Source organism: Gekko japonicus, unplaced genomic scaffold (genome assembly GCF_001447785.1).
Source record: "Gekko japonicus isolate JY-2015 unplaced genomic scaffold, Gekko_japonicus_V1.1 scaffold898, whole genome shotgun sequence".
Classification (NCBI taxonomy): Eukaryota; Metazoa; Chordata; class Lepidosauria; order Squamata; family Gekkonidae; genus Gekko; species Gekko japonicus.
Window position 1 is genome coordinate 51,196 of NW_015160238.1, and position 21,386 is coordinate 72,581.

Below are 21,386 nucleotides of genomic sequence, written 5' to 3' on the forward strand. Positions count from 1 at the left end.
AGAGTTCTCTCAGCCCCACCCTACCTCACAGGGCGTCTGTTGTGGGGAGGGGAAGGGAAAGGAGATGGTAAGCCGCTCTGAGACTCCTTCAGGTAGTGAAGGGCAGGGTATAAATCCAATCTCTTCTTCTTTTCTCTTTGTGGTCTCTGTGCATCACACATACAGGAATAATGGCACAGTCCACTACCAGTTGATGGAAAGAGATGAACAGGGAAACACCACACTGGGCACTGCCTTATCAAGAGACACCTCTCATCTGGCTTTGAAGTTAAGGATATAGTGCTTTGACAAACACAAACTGTTGTGACCAAAGGGCAGCTTTACACAAGGCGAGCAATTAAAGGCTGCAGATGTTGCAACCACCCTTGTAGAGTGTGCTGTAATTGTAGATGGCAAGGGAACATGCCATAATTCCTAACATAATTAACAACACAACCCAGGACAAAGAACAACCTTGCACCTGTGAAAGAGGAAGTACGGAGAATCCATTCTTAGAGCATGTTAAGTCTGAAGTTCTGCACAGAAAGGTTTTGGTGAAAAGGAATGTGATTTTTAAGGACAGTAACCTGACATCACAGGGGGTCGAAGGGTTGTTTCAGGACTGGAGAGAGGAAAGAACCAGCTGCTAAATAAACCCTTAACAATGTAAACTTTGTGCATCTTATCCAGACATAATAAGCAGAGGGAATGACCACCTGTGCTGGGAAGTTCACTGACACAATTCTGACACAGTGCTTAAAAGCAGTCCCAAGAGCCATAGAGAAAGATAAAAGCTATGACAAGCCCAAAGACTGGCTTCTCCTGCTAAGTCAAGGTAAAATGTAAACAAAATGACGCAGCCAAATACCAGCCCAGAGGTCAGAAAAATGAGGAATCTACAAAGCAGCCATAGTAAAAAGATAGCCCAAGAGGCTGCTATTGTAATAACTACAAAGGACTGAGCAGGAAGCTGCAGCTCCACCCACTTGGGACATGTCAATATGCCCCTGTCTTCAAGATGAGTGTACCCAGTACCAGAAATAACTATTCACCTTAGCTGTATAAGTTTGAGTGATACACTGGGCAAGCATGAATTCCTAGATGTGTAATGCATAGAAACCATGGTGGGGTGGGCAGATTAGAAAACATCTCGATCAGGTGCATGGATCTGATGTGGGTCATTTTTCACATCATGAGACTCAAGTTTCCTCCAGGTGAAAGCAAAGGAGGTAGGAGGAGGAAAACCTGTACCACCAGAACAGCTGAATTCGCCCAAAGCTGCAATGTAAAAATGTATAAACTTGGGACACAAATAGTAACACTGTGCCAGTTAACAGGTTCTGGTTTGAAGCATTAAGAACTGCGCTGCAGATAGGATGGACACTGCTTGGCAGGTCGAGATCAGGCCTCGCCACCAGTGCAGGGGGGAAAAGGCTTGGTGGGCCTGGCGGCTGGGAGCCACGCGGGGCCTTGCCATTGGTGCAGGGGAGAAGGCTCACTGGCGGCTGTTTCCTTCTCCTCCATGTGGAGCTCCCCCCCCTCCAGTGAGTATCGCCGGTCCCCCTTCTTGTATTGTTCTAAAGCTCTACACATAAGGAAAGTAAAATTAAATCCAATGATGTTCTTCCACTTGTCTAGAGCTTGCACTACTTTTTATAAAAGCATAAGAGCACCTGTACTAGTTACATATTACAGGATATGAAGACTTGAAAAGACATTTGCAAAACAGCTTTAGCTGGCATTTTTCTGCCACTGCTAATCCTTTGGCGCTGACTCTTGATGCTCAAAGGAGCCCTTGTAGTCCATTAGGCATAATACAGAAGAGGAAGACAGCATTTCTATTATATAATATTTATCCCACCCTTCATCCTAGGGTAGCTCCCAGCACATGGCTTCCCTTTTCCTCCATTTTGACAAGCCTGTGATAAACCTGTGAAGTAGATTAGGATGAGAGTGCACAACTGGCCCAAAGCCATCTAGGGAGCTTAACAGCTAAGTGGAGATTTGCACATGGGTTGTCCTAGCCCAATACTCTAAATATTAAACCACACCAGTAATACCAATTTGAATTATATACCAATTGCTGCTACCACAGCCAATTTCTGCATGATATATGCTCTAAATAAATGAAGCGTTGCGTTTGGTGCAGAAAAGTGTTAAATGATAGCAACCAGTACTTCACCATCAGAAGATTATGAATGGATTCCTGATGGAAGGATCCACTTGCACAATTGTATCAAACTGCCACAGTAATGTACCAATAGAGAAAAGAAAGCCACAACCTCACAATACGCCATTGGTAACTTGACCGAAATTGTAACAAACATTGTTAGGCCACCAAATACTGGGTCTATGTATTGCGGGTCCCTCTTCTTCTACATTCTAACTCACATAACAGCATGAATCAGAATATACCTGGATATTGCATTTATTTCAACTGAAGAAACTAATTCACCCAACAAACTAAATAAATGAGGAAGCCAATCTAGGCAAGAGAGTTCCAAGCGCTCATATAAATTCTCCTTCCAGAACCAATGACTAAATCAGGTCAACTGAATGTTAATACTATGTAAACAGTTGAAATTTGTGTTAATTTTACTCTGTAAACAACAGCATTAAAGTAGTCTGTCTTCCAGGCAACTTTCTTTTAACTGTCTGCCAATTTTCTACATAACTATTCTCTAGCAAGCTTTTTGTTTTTTGTCCTATAAACCAAACAGTTTGCAAACTACAGCTGTATATATTTGTGAATATGGCCATGTAGGAAGCATTTGTGATTATATGAAGAAATTCATTTTGAAAACAGGGGGGGGGGAGGCTACATTGTTCCCAGAACAAAGTTCTGAGTCCAGTGGCACCTTTAAGACCAACAAAGTTTTATTCACAGTATAAGCTTTCGTGTGCAAGCGCACTTGTATCTGATGAAGTGTACTTGCACACAAATGTTTATACCATGAACAAAACTTTGTTGGTCTTAAAGGTGCCTCTGGACTCAGAACTTTGTTCTGCTGCTTCAGAACAACACGGCTAAACCACATGAATCTATCTACATTGTTCCCAGTTAAGCTACTTGGGGCAAGCTTCTCCAAACACTGCTGTTACCCCTATCTTCAACAGTTTGACGACAGATGGATCAGTGTCTAAGGCTGTAGAAGAGTCTACTATAGGTTCTTAAACTGTACGTCAAGGCCCAAAGTTGGGTGCAAAATTGGATTATAAGCCTAAGGGAGGGGTGGAGCTGGGAGGCAGCAGCTCAGAGACACCAATGACAAATTGAGGGTTTGCCTCCACATAATGTACAAAATGGCCACAAAATACAGCCTTTTGTTTAGTATGTATAAATATAGCATAACTGAGCACAACAAATAAAACAGACTTGTTCAGTGTTGAGATTCCTGCATTTTATGTTGGCAAAGGCCAAAATCAGCATGGAATTAATCTATAAAGTTTGAGACTACTGAAAGTTTGAGACGCATTGATCTATTTACCCCTTTGAATATTTTTTATTAATATGCTCGAAGAAGCTTTATATATTTATATAATTTGAACCATACAGAAGTTGTTCACTAATACATATTCTACTACAGTAACCTTTGGAATACATTTTACCTATACCTTTGACAGTTTGTTAAAACCTGATTGTTTTTTTAGATAACAGACATTAGTTGACGGGGAATTGAGCTGGTCTTCCTTTTATTTATTATTTTATTTATTTCATTTATATCCCGGCTTTCTTTCCAATGGGAACCCAAAGCAGTATACATCATTCTCCTCTCCATTTTATCCTCACAACAACCCTGTGAGGTAGGTTAGGCTGAGAGAGTGTGAATGGCCCAAGGCCACCCAGCAGGCTTCCATGGCACAAGTAGGGATTCGACTCTAGTCCAACACTCTTAAGAGTGAAGAAGAGAGAAGAGGAGGTTGGATTTATACCCCGCCCTTCACTACCCAACGGAGTCTCAGAGCAGCTTACAATCTCCTTTCCCTTCCCCTCCCCACAACAGACACCATGTGAGGTAGTTGGGGCTGAGAGAGGTCCCTTGAGTACTGCCCTTAAGAGTACAGCTCTGAAAGAACTTATGATTGACCCAAGGTCAGACCAGCAGCTGCATGTGGAGGAATGGGGAATCAAACCCAGTTCTCCCAGATTAGAGTCCGCGCTCCTAACCACTGCACCACACTAGGCTCTTTTATTGCTGGTATTTGACATATCTGTAGATATGTTTCAATATAGAAATTTCTGGTTTAATCGTTTAAGTTTTAAATTGTTTACCACTTGCTGCTTTACTCATTTGTACATCACTTCGAATAGTGCACCACTGGCAGAAAAATAGTAATATAAATCACTCAGATATTGGAAGTTTTATGTAGCATCAGGGTATACTGATAGTTGCTTCATTCCGCCCTCCTGGGGGTTTAGGAAAGAAAGTGATCCATTAACCTGCTGAATTTGGTTTTAGAGTCCGGAAAAGATAAAGAAGTGATCAACCACAATGGTGAAGAGATTAGAGCACTTTGCCTATGAAGAAAGGTGAAAGAGTTTTGGCTTTTCAGTTCAGAGAAAAGGACTGCTTAAAGGGGAACATAACAGAAGTTTATAAAATGATAACTGGGGTAAAGAAAAGTGATTATGTGAACTTTTTCCTCCCATTCTCTCAGTTACTGTGAAGAACACATTTAACCTTCCACGGGAACCACTTTAGACTAACTGCACGTGTCTAGCATATGTTGTTGATATGAGGTGTTTTACCTTCCATCAAGCAGAACTTTTTCCTAACAACACCATTAGGCAAGAATAATATGAGATTGTTGTGCTGACTTTATAGGACAGATACCAGAAATAAAGTCCAGTTGGGGAACTAATAACCAGGTGTCATCTAGAAAGGGACAACACATAAAGCTTTTTCCCTACTACATTCCACAGATGTTTAGATACAAAATACGAGACTTATAAAAATAAACTACTGTAGTCTTAACCATTTCATCCTCGAAGTAGATTCTTAAGAGTGCTTCATCATGTCATCTCCTATCTGTGTTTTAGGTATCAACAGATACTGTGCAGTATTTTATTTTAGCAGCAAAGAAAAGGCTGTTAGTTATAGGTACACAGCCTGTTTAGACAAGCATTTCCCAACTTTCAGCCATCAGAGAGGCATAAGAAGCACTATGTATAAAAGGGAAACTTGGGAAACATGTTTCACATAAGCATGCTTGGAATCCTGCAAGGGGAAATTCATGGGGGAAACAGACAGAACAGCAGCAGACAAGCTGTCAAAGGGGAAGGCTCAAGGAGATTCTCACCTGCAGCTTTCTCCCAAATGGAAACTACTTTTCCTTAACAGCTGCAGCTGTCAGGATGTTTATACTTAGTTTTGTGTACGATATATAGTTTTGTTCTTGTTATCATACAGTGATACATAACTGGGGAAAAGGTTTTTGAGAGCCTTTAGGTAATGCAGGTAGATATTTTCTAAAGCCCTGTGGCAGACCCAACACATCTTCAAAGGACTGGGGGAAACAGAGGTACAAGTCCCATAAATACATCCCTAAGGCTCACAGTGTGGCACTAGTAGTTGGACCAGGATAGGAGAGTTTGGGATTCAAGTCTCCACTCAGCAACGAAATTGACAGCACCATCCTCAGCAGGTCTACTCGGAATCTTACTCAGGTATACCCAAACGGGTCTAACTGCCAGGAAGTGTTCTAAAAATTACACTGTCACTGTGTGATCTTGGACCCATCACTCAGCCTTCTCTACCTTCAGCAAGTCTGTTGTGAGGATAAAGTGGCAGTGAGGAGTTAAAGGGTGTGTGTTTCATCACCCATCCAATTCAGACCTCAGAAGGGTAAAGCCATGAGCACAGTGATGATTGCCTGTTTTTCTGTATCTACTTCTCAGAATATTACACCGTATAGCTTTGTTCCTTACTATGTACAAGAATGCTTTGCATTAATCTCATTTATACTACTGATTACAATTTCAACTTGACAAAAACATCCAAGAACTCTCTTTAGTTCCTTTAGAAAGGCAATTAAAGAGACAAGTATTTTAAGGGTCAACTACATAGGCGTGATACTGACGACTATAGGCTTTGCTTCTGTTCTTTTTTTAACTGAATGACACTAACATTGATAAAATAAAATCTCATGTGCATTACCAATTTTACCCCCCCAATCATTTAAAATTAAGTGCTATGAGAATAATATGCAAAATAGTTAGCACCAGGTAACACCAAATACAGTGAACAGCCATTATTGTATTGTTAGGCACTGATATTTTGCTTAAAATCTAGGCACTCTGGGCTATGGCTGATGAGTGACCTTGAGGCAGCTCTCAGAAGGTAGTTGCTATAGCAACACTATCACAAAAGTGGCTCATCCTTTTGCAACACACACCAACCTGGTACATCATGTTGCTAGATATAATACCCAATGCTATTCTGTAGCTCTGCTGAAGCTTTAATATAGATTGCAAACATTACAGGTAGAAGATTTTTTAAGTAGTCCATCGTCACTGAAATTCTTTTTTCAAAAAAATAACAATTGATAAACCAACTGTGTTCTCTATGAAGAGTGGTTAAGTATTTCACGGACTTTCCAGCTGTTAGAAGTAAAATTACAATGTGTAGACAATTAATCAAGATGATTTAAAAAAAAAAAGATGTTAAATACAAAAAAAAGATGTTAAATACAAAAACCACAGGAAGAAGAAGCCATCTTAGAAGAAGCATTCCTCTTTCTCAAACTGGAAGAAATGTCTCTTAGGATATGTCTATGGTGAACCTAAACAGCATGATAAAAAGTAGAAACATCACCCTGCCAACAAAAGTCCGCATGGTCAAAGCAATGGTATTTCCAGTAGTCATGTATGGCTGCGAGAGTTGGACTATAAAGGAAGGCCGAGCACCGAAGAATATATTCTTTTGAACTATGGTGCTGGAGAAGACTCTTGAGAGTCCCTTGGACTGCAAGGAGATCAAATCAGTCAATCCTAAAAGAAATCAACCCTGACTGTTCCCTGGAAGGCCAGATAATGAAACTGAAGCTCAAATACTTTGGCCACCAAATGAGAAGGGAGCACTCACTGGAGAAGAAGACCCTGATGCTGGGAAAGAAAGGTCAAAGAAGACGGGGACGGCAAAGGATGAGATGGTTAGACAGTGTCATAGATGCAACGAACATGAAATTGAGCAAACTTCAGAGGACGGCAGAAGACCGGAAGGCCTGGCGTGATCTGGTCCATGGGGTCGCGAAGAGTCGGACTCGACTGTGCGACTGAACAACAAAAATGGTGACTCATGCAAACATCTAAAAGCAAAGAAATGGAATACTGATTGGTTTTTTGTGATTTTAACTAGGATTGTCATCCAACCAAGTCATAAAAGATTCATTCCAGTTACATTCCTACACGGGTCCTTGCTTCCACAGAGCAGTGAAAGACTGAGCAAGTAGACACTTTGGGAATTCTGAGCAAGGGTAAAGGAGGACACCACCACAAAAGGACTGCTATGAAGCAATCTAACTCCGTACTTTTTAAATATAAACTTTCAATTAAAAAAGAAAAGTCAAAGTAGGGGAAATAATTACTAATATTTAGTCAACAGAAATAAATTTGGGTGACCTGTATGAGTTACGATCTGCAATTCTGGCTCCTACAGGCGAAGGAAATTTTTCAACGCCCGCTTTAAAGCTTCTACAACAGAAGGTTCACATACTGCAGTGTGTTCTACATGGGGCTGCCAGGATGTTGACAGGAGTGGGTCACAGGGAGCATATCATTCCATATTTGGCCCATCCACACTGGCTCCCAATTTGTTTCCAGGCAAAATTCAAGGTGCTGGTGTTGACCTTTAAAGACCTATATGGTTTGGGACGACACATCTGAAGGACCACCTATTCCATTACTAACCTACCTAACTACTGTGGTCATTTTTGAGGCCCTGCTTCAGGCACCCCGCCTTCTGAGATTAGGCAGGTGGCAGCCCAGGAGAGGACCTTCTCTGTTGTGGCACCAAAACTCTGGAACTTTCTCCCCATGGAGACTCATCTGTCCCCTTCTGTTTCCATCTTCTGCCAGTGGATGAAGACTTTGATTCACTTAACATTCTCTCAGAGTTCCCTCCCTCCTGCCCATTTTAATTTTTTTAAATGATTTTGAGTATATTTTACCTCTAGTTGGAATTGTTTTAATGATTTTTTTAAATAGTTTTTAGAATGTGTTTTCACCATGGATGTTTGCCTTGGTGAGAACAGAAAGACAGCTATAAATTTGATTAAATAAAATAAATACCTAAAGGACCATCTTTCCCTGTATGAATTGGTGCTTCAACTCCATTCATAAGGCCAACTCCTTCTCTTTGCTCCCTCTTATATAGAGGGTCTGAACACCGGCAATGTGTTTCAGCTATTGCAATGGCTGCCCCAGTGCTTTGGAACAGGATGCCACGCGGAAATAGAATTGCCCATCACCGGCCCAGTTTCCTAAGAGCTGTAAGTCAGTGCTCTTTTTAGAACACGTGGATGAAGCTGGGTCAGGGGGGCAATACTGAGGATGCTGGTTGAAGACTGCCATGAAAAAGGTATGACTGACTAAATTTATCATTACTGATTTGCACTTTGCACTATTCGTGGAGATTTTATTAATTATATTTATGTGTGAACTGCTTTGATCCTGCGGTATTGCAGACAAATCAGTATAAAAATATTTTAAAGACGACAGACCCTAATCAAGACAAATGAAGCTAAGCTGTGAGTTCAAATGCCTCCTCCCCTTTAAAGTGCAATTACTGTACAAATGGGAGGAAGCTGGAGTTTGACTACCAGTCCAGTCCCATCACTACCACTGCAACCTCTCTATCCTTCCGCTGCCTTTAGCGTATCTCGAAGCCAGGCAGAGACATGGCAACTCAGGAAAAAAGGAGTAAAGAAAGGGGAAAGAAGGAATGTGAAAGATGACAAAGAGAACAGCAAAAAAGAAGTGTGAATGGGGAGAAGGAGGACAAAAAGAAAGAAACTTGAAAAGGAATTAAGTATGGAAGGTGTCACAGGGACTCTCAATGAGACAGTCCAGAAGGATCTTTATCAGGATCTATGACAAAGCATATGCCTCAGACAGTCCTGAGCAAAACACCAAGTTTTAAGCCACACACACTGCACAGTACTGTGCCAAAGTGGCAAAGAACCACCCATGAAGTGTGTGAGCAAAAGCTATGGGCTAAACCTCAAGTGGAAAGCTGAAATCTAAACTCCCACTCAGCTGTAAAGCTTGTTTTTTTAAAAAGAAAAAGTAATCATACTATTATGGCTTCAAAAACTGCAAGATATATGTTGCTTTAGAAACACCACGTTTTAAGCCACACACACTGCACAGTACTGTGCCAAAGTGGCAAACCATGAAGTGTGTGAGCAAACCATGAAGTGTGTGAGCAAAAGCTATGGGCTAGACCTCAAGTGGAAAGCTGAAATCTAAACTCCCACTCAGCTGTAAAGCTTGTTTTTTAAAAAAGAAAAAGTAATCATACTATTATGGCTTCAAAAACTGCAAGATATATGTTGCTTTGGCACAGTGTCTATTGTGATAACCATAAAAGAGGACAAATATTGGACATTCAAGCTGTTGAAGAATGCTAAATATTTTCCTGTGAAACAGCAGTGTTACTGAAGACTCCGCATATGGTTATTTAATTATATTAGACAAGGCAACTAAATGCTAGGAAAGGCTAGCTTCCTCCCCAAAGCAGCTTACACAGCTTTCTTCTCCTCCATTTTTTCCTGTGTGGTAGGTTAGGCTGAGAATATGTGATTGGCTCAAGGTCATCTTGTAAATTTCCACAGCAGAGCAGGGATTCGCATCTGGGTCTCCTAGATCCTAGTCTTTTTGTATTCCTGCATCCTGCTGGGATGTTTTCCCTGCTGAGGAATGGCATCTTATGAGAATGGTCTTCTATATCCCTTCATATCAGCAAAGAACACAGCTAGCTAAAAAGACACATCACACAAGGACAGCTTTACAGTAAGTAGACAGAAGCTTAGGACTGATCAACAGGGGCAAGATCCAAGTTCACTAAACTGCTACAAAGTAGAAAGCTGAAATTAGCAACAGACACTTCCCCAACTCACCCTAAACTCCCTCTTTACCACTGCTTTCCCCCCAAAGCAGGGCAATGGACCACGTTTCAGACAGAGTGACTAAGGAGATAAGAATGCAGGAAAAAAGCAGCAGCAAAAAGGGAAGGCAATGTCAGCATGCAGCCAAAGTGGACTGACTTCGTAACTATAGGCTGTGTTTCAAACAAAAAGAGACCAGATCTGCAGCCAATTGAAACTGGGAACAGGGGTTTTGTGTTGTTGTTGTTGTTGTTTTTTGGGGGGGGGAGTGTCCCCAAACCAGGCGACAGCCCCAGACTCCCTCCCCACATCAGATGTAACACTGCTTCCTCACCAGCTGGGCAAGACTGAGGAGATAGGGGAAGGGCAGAAGCCTTACCTGAAGCCAGGAAGACACAGGAACATGGCCAGCCAGGGCAGAAGCTGAGCCATTCAGCACCAAAACACCCAGGACCCCTCTGAAGGTGGGGGCAGCAGCAAGTCAGAGAGCCAGTCTGGTGCAGTGGTTAAGTGTGCGGACTCTAATCTGGGGGAACCTGATTTGATTCCCCACTCCTCCACTTGCAGCTGCTGGATGACCTTGGCCAAGCCATAGTTCTGTCAGAGCTGTCCTTGAAAAGAGCAGTTTCTGTCAGAGCTCTCTCAGCCCTACCTACATCACAGGGTGTCTGTTGTGGGGAGGGGAGGGGAAGGGAAAGGAGTTTGTAAGCCGCTCTGAGACTCCTTCGCATAGTGAAGGGCGGGGTATAAATCCAATCTCCTCCTCTTCTGTTAGGTCCTAGCTGACAGGGAGTCTGCCGGCACCACAAGAGAAGCCTGGGTGGAAACACACACACACACACCCAGGGAAGCTCTGAGGCCAGGCCAGTGAAGCAGCCTATTTCCATGAGCAAGGAATAGAGGTTGGGGGTGGGGAGGGATAGGAAAGGTCAAAGTCCAATTGAAATAAGCGGGAACACAGGGAAAGCATGGAAAGGAAGAACTTAGCGGCAGACCAGCCCAGATTGGTCAGGCCAGCCAGTGTGAGTGGGCTCAGGATGGGACTGGTGAATGGACGAAGGAGAAGGGGCGACTGGTCTTATAAAAAGGAGGAAGTCAGACAGGCCAGGGAGAAGAGCAGGGGTGCTGCCACTATGGATGGAAGTTCGTGGGGTCTCACAAACCACAAACCACAAGACAGCGTCAAAGGTGAAGAGCCTGAGAGTGTTCCTGGACACCTCACTAACTATGGAGGCCCAGATTGCCACCACTACCAGGTCTGCCTTTTTCCATCTGAGACAGATCAGGCAGTTGGTCCCATATCTCAACCTCTGAGACCTGGCTACAGTGACCCATGCAATGGTCACTTCCAAATTGGACTATTGTAATTCTCTCTACATGGGGTTGCCCTTGATTCTGCTCTGGGAGCTGCTGCTGGTGCAGAACACAGCAGCACAGGTGTTGACCTCATTGTCTGTGCGGACGCGAATCCACGCAGTGCTACATGAACTGCCTATTGAGTACCAGATCCGTTTCAAGGTGCTGGGGCTTACCTTTAAAGCCCTATATGGCCAGGGGCCTGCATATATGCAAGTCTGCCTCTCCCTCTATGAGTCCCAAAGGGCTTTATGATCTGCCAACCAATATCTTCTGTTGGTCCCTGGCCCCTACCTTGTGGAATGAGCTCTCATATGAGATCAGGGCCCTACGGGACCTTTTACAGTTTCACAGGGCATACAAGACAGAGCTCTTCTGCCAAGCTTTTAGCTGCGGTGGCAGGCATTCCTCCTCCACGGGTCAGATCTGTATTACCATCCAGGAACCCAAATGTGAAATAGACTGCATCTGTTGAAGTTTTGAAGAAGAGAAGGAGAGGAGATTGGAATTATACCCCACCCGTCACTTGGGAGTCTCAGAACAGTTTACAAGCTCCTTCCCTTCCCAACAGACACCCTGCAAGGTAGGTGTGGCTGAGAGAGCACTTTCCAGAACTGTCCTTGAGAGAACAGCTCTGACAGAACTATGGTTTGCCCAAGGTCATCCAGCAGCTGCAAGTAGAGAAGTGGGGAATCAAACCCAGTTCTCCCAGATTAGAGACCGCGCACTTAACCACTACACCAAACTTTATCATAGGAATGTTACTGTATATTATTGTCAGCAAGCTGCCATGGTGTTCTGTGTTAGTTGTCTCTCTGTACAGTTGCTAACCTCCCCCCCCCGCCTGCTCGCCAGTATTTTACTCTGCTGTAATGCCTAAGCCAAACAACTGGAGGATGTGATGTGGGAGTACGCTTGACTGCCAACTTGTTGCTTTTAGAGCCTGGGAACTGCACCTGTATTATGTCTGGAGATAGCCTGGTTCTCAGGGAATGAGCGCGCAACCGTTTCCTTTCACCCGCCAGCGGGAAAGTGACCCATTGGTTCTGTACCTGGTTCAAATCCCTTTATCATGCTTGCCCTAACCGTTTGTATTCAGTTCTAACAAAGAACGTGTTTGAGTGTCTTTCCAAAGCTTTGAAATAAATTTTGCTTTTCTTTAAAACGTGGATTTATTCTCGATGCTTGGGGATCCAACATTAAGGTTTTTAATTGTTTGTAGTTCTTTGTGTAATGTATATTGTTTACTGTATCTGATGGAACCTGCCTTAAGCCTGCTATGTGGGGAGGGCAAGATACAAATCCAATAAAATATATTTATAAAAATAAACCTCCACAAACCTTCCTGTTTAACAAACCAGTGTGTGGTTCGTGATGCAGTGCGACTTCTCGGTCACCACTTCTGGGTGACCTCGCTGCTTGGATGTCACTCGTGTGCCACGCGTCTTGCTTTTGAAAGTCCTGTCACTCCCACCACAGCCGCACAACTCGCAAGTGAACTCAAAAGGCATTTAAATGCCTTCTGAGTTCACTTGTGAGTCTCACCGCCATGGCAGCGCGGCTTGGAGAAGGCATTTAAAGAGACCGCAGTCCCTGTAGATGCCTTCCTTCTCCAAGCCCGTTGCCGGCACTGGCAAGTCTGCCGACATGAACTGCACGAACCTCCCAAAGCTACGTGGGAGGATTGTGGGAGGTTCCTGGCAGCAGGATGGCAAAAACCTCAGTTTGCGAACCATGAACTGGTCCAAGTTATGCTCTCGAAAGCTTTCACAGCGGGAGTTCATTAGTTGTTGTAGATTTTCCAGTCTACATAGCTTTGGTCTTGGCATTGTAGGACCTGACATTTCGCCAGCAGCCGTGACTGGCATCCTCAGAAGTATAACACAGAAAGATGGAGTACTCTCTGTGTCAAGATGAGAAGAAAAATGGTAGGCAGGTAATTTATATCTACTCAGGAAGGTGGGGTAGGGGTGAGTCATTATCTTGTAGGAGTTCCCCAAGCTGTGACATGCTAATGGAGCTTTCCTGAGGAGGTTCTTTTGCATATGGATTGGCTGTTGAAATTCTAATCTTATCTGTAGTGCTATTGTAAGATGTAGAGCTTTTTGTGTTTTTCAGGACAGGAAACCATGCCCTATTTATATTTAAACTCTCTTCTTTCCTGTTGAAATTGTGTTTATGTTTATGAATTTCAATGGCTTCCCTTGGTAATCTGACATGGTAACTGGATGTGTTGTCCAGCCTTTCAGTGTCTTGGAATAAGATACTGTGTCCTGTTTGAGTTAGGCTATGTTCGGCCACTCCTGATTTTTCAGGTTGGCCCAGTCTGCAGTGTTTTCATGTTCTTTTATTCTTGTCTGAATGCTACGCTGTGTGGTCCCGATGTAAACCTGTCCACAACTGCATGGTATGTGGTATACTCCTGCAGAAGTGAGGAGGTCCCAGTTGGTCACAAATTCAAGTTCGTGACCTGGTTCATGCCCATCCCTAGCTGCCACTCTGCTGACCTTGGGCAAGCCATAGTTCTGTCAGAGCAGTTCTCTCAAGGGCAGTTCTCTCAGAGCTCTCTCAGCCCCACCTACCTCACAGGGTGTCTGTTGTGGGGAGGGGAAGGGAAAGGAGTTTGTAAACCGCTCTGAGACTCCTTTGGGTAAGGGCGGGGTATAAATCCAATCTCTTCTCTTCTTCTTCTTCTTCTTCTGGTATCGACCACCACAAGAAGGCTCAGGAGAATCAACAAGAAGAACAACAAGAAGAAGAGATTGGATTTATACCCCACCCTTCACTTGGAGTCTCAGAGCGGCTTACAAATTCCTTTCCCTTCCCCTCCCCACAACAGACACCCTGTGAGGTGGGTGGGGCTGAGAGAATTCTGACACAAACTGCTCTTTCAGGAACAGCTGCGCCAGAGCTTGTGACTGACCCAAGGTCACATCAGCAGGTGCAAGTGGAGGAGTGGGGAATCAAACCCGGTTCTCCCAGATTAGAGTCCACACACTTAACCACTGCACCAAACTGGCAATCCCCCATCACACGTTCAGCAAAGATCATCCATCAGGGTGACCAAGGCTGTTTCCATACTAAACCTAGGCCTGAATCCAGAATGAAATGGGTTTGGATAATCCACTTCCTCCAAGACCACCTGAAGCTGCATAACCACTACCTGCTTAAGCACCCTGGCCAAAAATGGAATGCTGGCCACTAGGTAGTAGTTGTCCAGGTCAGAAGGGGTCTCACACCCATCTTTTTCAAGGTGGTCGGAACTACAATTTCCCACAGAGAGACATTTTTCCTGGACATCAATTTAGGGGCAGGATGGCCTCTTCAAACAGCAACACAGCAATAGGTATGGCAGAAGCAACCATTTCTTCTGCTATAAAAGGTACCACACATTCTGCTCCTCAAAGTAATCTGAAATGGACCCACAGTGAAGAGAACAGGATCAATTATTACTTTTCCTTCTAACAGGCAAGTCACAACTCAGAAACAGGATCACACAGCGGCACAAGCAACACAGCTGGAAAAGTATTGTCACATGGTTGACTTTTTTTGCTGCTACAACTAATTAGTGGACAGGATGCTCTATATCATTAAAAGAACAAGAAGCCATGAATACTTGGGACATGTCAAAAGTTAGCATTTTCTATATAATGCTTTTGTGTACTTAAGCAGCTTTACATACATAACAACTCTTACATCATTCCTATAAGGTAGGCCAGCATTAGCCTTCCTATGTTACAGACACAAGCTGAAAGACAGGTGATTGCCTCACACATTTAAACCACTATTTTACTATTATTTGTGAAATGCGTATGTCATTTACATTTTATCAACAGGGCCAGAGGGAGGGCAGAAAGTTGACAGGTACCCTCCCACTTAACCAGCTCAGCAGAGAATACCTGCCAGAGGAACAGCATATACTAGATTTAATCTTTCATATTAAGATTTTGTTTTCCATTTCCTGCTCTAGGAGCAGATTCTGGTTTGAAAAGTAGAACAAAAACCTTAACAATTAAGATCTTATTCAAACATATCCTTTACAAGTATTTACCGTAATGTACTAACATAACAGCATGACAGCACCTGCTTTCTAAGAAACAGAATGAGTTTTTAAAATACTATCACGTAGCTAGCTGTGTTAGTATGTCGCAGAACAAAATTCGAGTCCAGTAACACCATAAAGACCAACAAAATTTTCCATGCTATAAGATTTCTTGAGTCAAAACACTGACAAAGTGAGCTTTGAACCATGAAAGCTTAAACCCTGGAAAATTTTGTTGATCTCTGAAGTGCTACTAGACTCAAATTTTGTTCAAAATATGATTTCCCCCCCCCTAACATTTCATCTATTTAAGGTTTCAAGTGCTACAACAAAAACTTGACAAAATTTAGCATAAAACAGCCAGAATATTAGCCAGTAAATTAAATGGCCACTTTTCTCCCTTACAGCAAATAAGTTCCAATACAGATATACAATGTAAATGTGCAAAAACAAAACAAGAATAAACTATATCCTGTATGTATATATATACAGAATCCAACAGGCCAGAATCCAAGGACCAAGAGCCCTTCCTTCAGCTAGAGCCACATTAGATGGGATGGGATGGGATAGACAGACAGACAGCTGAAGCAGAAAGATCGAACAAGCTCAGCTAAAACGTAGCAACAAACAGCAGTGTTCCTCCCTATCTGCCCTCCCTGTTCACCCATTGGTCCTCAGCTAGCAAATCAGAACCCACTAATGGATTCCAGCCTGACCTAACATGGGTTGCATCAGGCCACCACAACATGCGTTCAAGAAAGAAATAAGAGAGAATTCCTCCCAGCTTTAAAACCCATCCCATTAGAGAAATGAAATCGTCCAAGTTTCCTAGAAAGGAATAATTACTGTTAAATCAATACACACTGGGAAGTCCCGAGAAACAGGCAGAAGGTGGGCCATGCACATTACAAAGTTAAAACTGGCTCCAATGTTGCCAGTTGGAGTTAAAGTTTACTGTGGGACTGGAAACAGAGAAGACTAGGGATGGACACAAACTGAACCACGGAGCAAAATTCCTGGTGAATTTTGCCCTGTTTATGAATTGTGGTATTATAAATTGTAATATTCAAATCAATTAATAAGGTGATTTTCTGTGTTTATGTTCTATTTAACATGAGGCTAAACAAGAAATGGCATGATGGTCCCAAGCTGGTTGGGAAACTGTCTTGGCCTGGCTTGTTCTCTCTTTTTGCAGCGTGCTTTGACTTTACTATGAAACCTTTTTGTTGGCTATGGAGTGCTGTTAAATCCATGGTTAGCCTGAGACACAGATTAAGGGTGCAGCTCAGTGATAACTGCATAGAAAGCACCCACCTGATTGGAATAACAAACATTCAAACTTTAGTTTACAGCCAGACATTTTAACAGGCAATCCTCATTGCTATATTGTACACAGAATGGTAATGCATTCTGGGGTTCGAATGATGGCAAGTTCACAGTCAATTACAAATAAATCAAGTGAGCTCCTTGATTCATCAAAAAACACAGGGCAAGAGCAATGCAAATAGGGCTCCCTGTGTACCAAGGCTGGTCTTCCTTGAGAGAGAAGCATTTTGAGACTTGGTGGAGATGTTGCTTTACAGGGCTTTCAGGAAAGCTTCTAATATGCATTCACGTCTCTGAACTGTAGACTTTATGGGAAATGTTTCTTTTGTCATCTACATAGTTAAATATATACTATGCTACCAGTACACTACATGAATATGACCCATTTTAAGACTTCTGCTAAATTATTAGAAAGGGGAAGTTTATTTTTTCAGACTCATTTTTCTCCTATTGATGTTCAAAACCTCTATTTAAAAAAACTGGTTAATACCCCCAAATTTCAATAGTATGTGTCCCCATTTTGTGACCAGCACTGATCAATCTTCTTGTGATTTACACTTATCTAGTTTTCACCATAGAGTACTTCCGCAGTATATGATTAAAAGGAATGGTCAAAATGCAGACATTACCACATGTGACCATTTTCATATTCTGTAGACTGGAATTCTGCATTGCTGTAAACTACCACACTGCAAATATTGAGTCTTGGAAGGGAGAAGAGAACAGACTCACTGACAGCCCAAAATTTGTCTGAAAGGAAAACAAAATTTTGTGCTCCTGCCAGAGTACTTATACAATTGTTCCCCAACAAGATACACACTGAAGAAGTGAGCAGTGACTCACAAAAGCCCACACCCTGCCACAAATTGTGTTACTTTTTAAAAGTGCAACTGGACTCTCACTCTTTTCTGACACTTGAAATATGTTCGCTCTCAAACAATGTCATAACCAAGTTTTTCATGCCAAATCAGCACTTGAGTTCTCATCATTGTCTGTCTGTAAACTTCTTGGCTCTTTCGATTTCCACCCACGTAATTTTTTAACAACAGAGCATTAGGGTTAGGTGTGCCCCCTCCAAACCTACTATACAGTAGTACATAACTTCTAAGAAGTGTCAGTTTCTTAAAGTAATTCCAAATTCCACCCCATATCTGCATGGTCATTTGTTTTAGTGCTGTATTGTATAGTCTGCTTGGGTACAAAAATCCAATGAATAAGCAAAAGATGCTCTACTCCCCCCCCCAGTTACATATCAGCCATAGCTCCAGAGACCCTACTCATCCTTGTTGTTGTTCAGTCATAGAGTCAAGTCAAACTCTTCACCACCCCATGGGCCACATCACGCCAGGCCCTCCTGTCTTCCGTCATGCTCCGGAGATTGGTTTATTTCATGTTCGTTGCCTCGACAACACTGTCTAAACATCTCATCCTTTGCCGTCCCCTTCTTCTTTGTCCTTCAATCTTCCCCAGCATCAGGGTCTTCTCCAGTGAGTGCTCCCTTCTCATTTGGTGGCCAAAGTATTTGAGCTTCAGTATCTGGCCTTCCAGGGAACAGTCAGGGTTGATTTCTTTTAGGATTGACTGATTTGATCTCATTTCAGTCCAGGGGACTCTCAAGAGTCTTCTCCGGAACCATAATTCAAAAGAATCTATTCTTTGGCACTCGGCCTTCCTTATAGTCCAACTCTCACAGCCATACAGTACTACTGGGAATACCACCATTGCTTTGACCATACGGACTTTTGTTGGAAGAGTGATGTCTCTACTTTTTAATATGCTATCTAGGTTTGCCATCGCTTTTCTCCCAAGGAGCAGGCATCTTTTAATTTCATGGCTGCAGTCACCGTCTGCAGTGATCTTGGATCCCAGGAACGTGAAGTCTGTCACTGCTTCCATGACTTCCCCTTCTATTTGCCAAGGAGTGATGGGGCCGGATGCCATGATCTTAGTTTTTTTGATGTTGAGTTTCAAGCCAACCTTTGCGCTCTCCTCTTTTACCCTGAGCAAGAGGCTCTTTAGGTCCTCTTTACTTTCTTCACTCATCCTCCAGTGCAGCAAAGGGAAGAAAAACTGACAGCCATTACTACCCCTCTGAGCAGCACTTACTGGGATTCTATCCTAGGTTTATCAGCACCAGTGTGGTACAGTGGTTAGCGTCAGACTAGGACAGGGGTCCCCAACATGGTGCTTGTGGCAGGAATGGCGCTCACTGACACCTTTCCTGGCTCCCACCCAATGTTTTTAGAAAGTGGGTGGGGCCAGATGTTGCTTATGCCCAGGAGGGCTTCTGACTGACCACTGGAGGTCTGATGGGCTGAGCAGACTTGGGTCTTCCTCTTTTCCTGCCGCTTTCAACTTTGCTTAGCATTATTGTCTTTTCCTCCCGTAATGTGACCTAAGTACAATAGCCTCAGTTCAGTTAGTTTAGCTTCTAGGCGAGAGAATTCAGACAACATTTCAAATGGATTGACTTTCCTCCTGTCAGCTTTCTTCATTGTCCTTCTTCATGACTGCTACATAGTAACAGGGGAGAATACTGTAGTATGCATTATCTTGATTATGGTCACCAGCAACACATCTTTACACTGAAGAATCTTTTCTAGCTCCTTCATGACTGCCCTTCCCAGTTTCACTCTCCTCCTGATTTCTTGGTTGCAGTCTCCCTTGGAACCGATGATGGAGCCAAGGAGCGGAAATTTGTTCACAATTTTGAATTCTTCATCGTCAATCTTTTGTTGTTGTCATCAAGCCACAGCTGACTTATGGTGACCCTGTAGGATCTTCAAGGCAAGAGACATCCAGAGGTGTTTGCCATTGCCTGCCTCTGCATCACAACCCTGGTAATTCACTGGAGGTTTCCCATCCAAATATTAGCCAGGGCCAATCCTGCTCAGCTTCCAAGATCTGACGAACCTGGGCTATCCAGGTCAGGGCATCATCAACCTTAACACTGGATAATTCTTCAGCAGTCATTAATTTTGTGTTCTTGACGCTCAGCTGTAATCCGGCTTTGGCACCTTCTGCTTTAACCTTCATCAGTAGTCGTTTCAAGTCATCACTGTTTTCTGACAAACTACGACATATATTTTTCACAAGTAGAAGGGGACGGAGGGGGAGGGGAGGATTTAAGACTAGCTTACGAACATAATCAGCTGCAGCATAAAGTGAGTAGTCATGCTTTTCTATCGGTACAAACCCATACCTCTTAGTGCAGTGCTTCTCAAACTTCCCTCCACACTTGGTTTATTTTGTCCATCACCAATAATTTGCCCTGTGGGGGAACATGAAGAGATCAGAGATCATTCCACTGATGCATGTGAGTACCCACAGAATGGAATACTAGTTTAACACTGACAAGTCTGTGGGCTTATGGATTTGAGTAATGTGTCCCCCCCCAAAAAAAAAACAAAAAACCCACCCTAGCCCTTTTAGGACCTCACATAATAGACAGGCACAAGAGTTCTGTAATGCACTTTTGGCAGATGACCTTGGTGGTCTCCTAAAGCTACAGTAAGAAAATTTCAAAAGCACAGAGCGCACATATCAATCACGTACTGGTCTATCTGCAGCCATAACAATGCTTTGTATGTTTTGCAGTCTGAGCATCTGATAAAAGCAAGCATTTAAGGATGTTTTTAAAAAAAAATTCCCAGAAAAATGTTGACTCAGTTATGTATTAACTCCACATAATGCAGGATTCAACTGATGCAACAACCAAAATATTAGTTGCATGCTTTTCTACACAGTCACGACATTACCTAATATAGTAAACCTATTTTAAGCTGCTAATCACAGCAGCCTTTTAAAGACTACTACAGGGAGAGATGGAATAGCTAAGAACTAAATTAAAATCAATCCTTAAAGTTTAACGTTTTGGGGGTTTTGTCTTTAAAAAAGGTTGGGCAAAATATCCACAAAAAAGAAAAAAGGAAGCTCCATTGAAAAGACTCAGCTTGTCTTCCAAACAAATGTGCATACAACTGAACTGTGAACATAGCACATGCATTTGGTGCCCATGAGTCACAGTATAATTTGTTTCCATTCCATAGTATCTTAAATCTAGAAGGAACCTGAAGGTTAATCTCGGCCACCCCAACTCTTCATTCACAAGTTTACCTCTGACATCTCTGCATACTAATCCATACCTGGTAACATATGATCCAGTGCCCTGTCTTTCCCATAAGCCATCTCTCTCCCTTCTCCTCACTCTGCAATCTCCCTTCCTCAGCCTCCCATTGGTGGCTCAACTCACAAGATCCCTGCTCCTCACTGTGCCCATCCAACCTTGCCCAGGTGCCTCACATTCTGCTGAATTCAAACCTCTCCCCCACCTCAACAGACCAATATCCTCCCCTCACATCTCCCTTTTCTCTTGATCCCTGCCTGCCTGCCTGTCCCCCCCCCCCCATTCTGCCTCTCTTCCTGCAGTTTCTCTCTTTCCTTCCTGGGACTCTTGGGACCAGCTGCAAGGGAGAAACATTCAGACATGATAATTACTGTCATTGACTTGTTTTAAGGTGCTGTGTTTTAACATTTTGTATATCTGCTTGGCATTCTTCCCCTGTCACCTTTCCTA

General features: G+C 43.0%; 1 long non-coding RNA gene across 2 annotated transcripts in view; it reads right to left on the reverse strand.

Annotated features, from left to right (window-relative positions):
- The window catches only part of LOC107112024, an 80,536-nt gene that overhangs the window by 50,021 nt on the left and 9,129 nt on the right, over positions 1-21,386 (reverse strand). For both annotated transcript variants that reach the window (XR_001482580.1, XR_001482579.1), the window contains exon 2: positions 20,013-20,081. This is a non-coding gene — a long non-coding RNA (uncharacterized LOC107112024). The remainder of the gene's footprint in view (positions 1-20,012; positions 20,082-21,386) is intronic.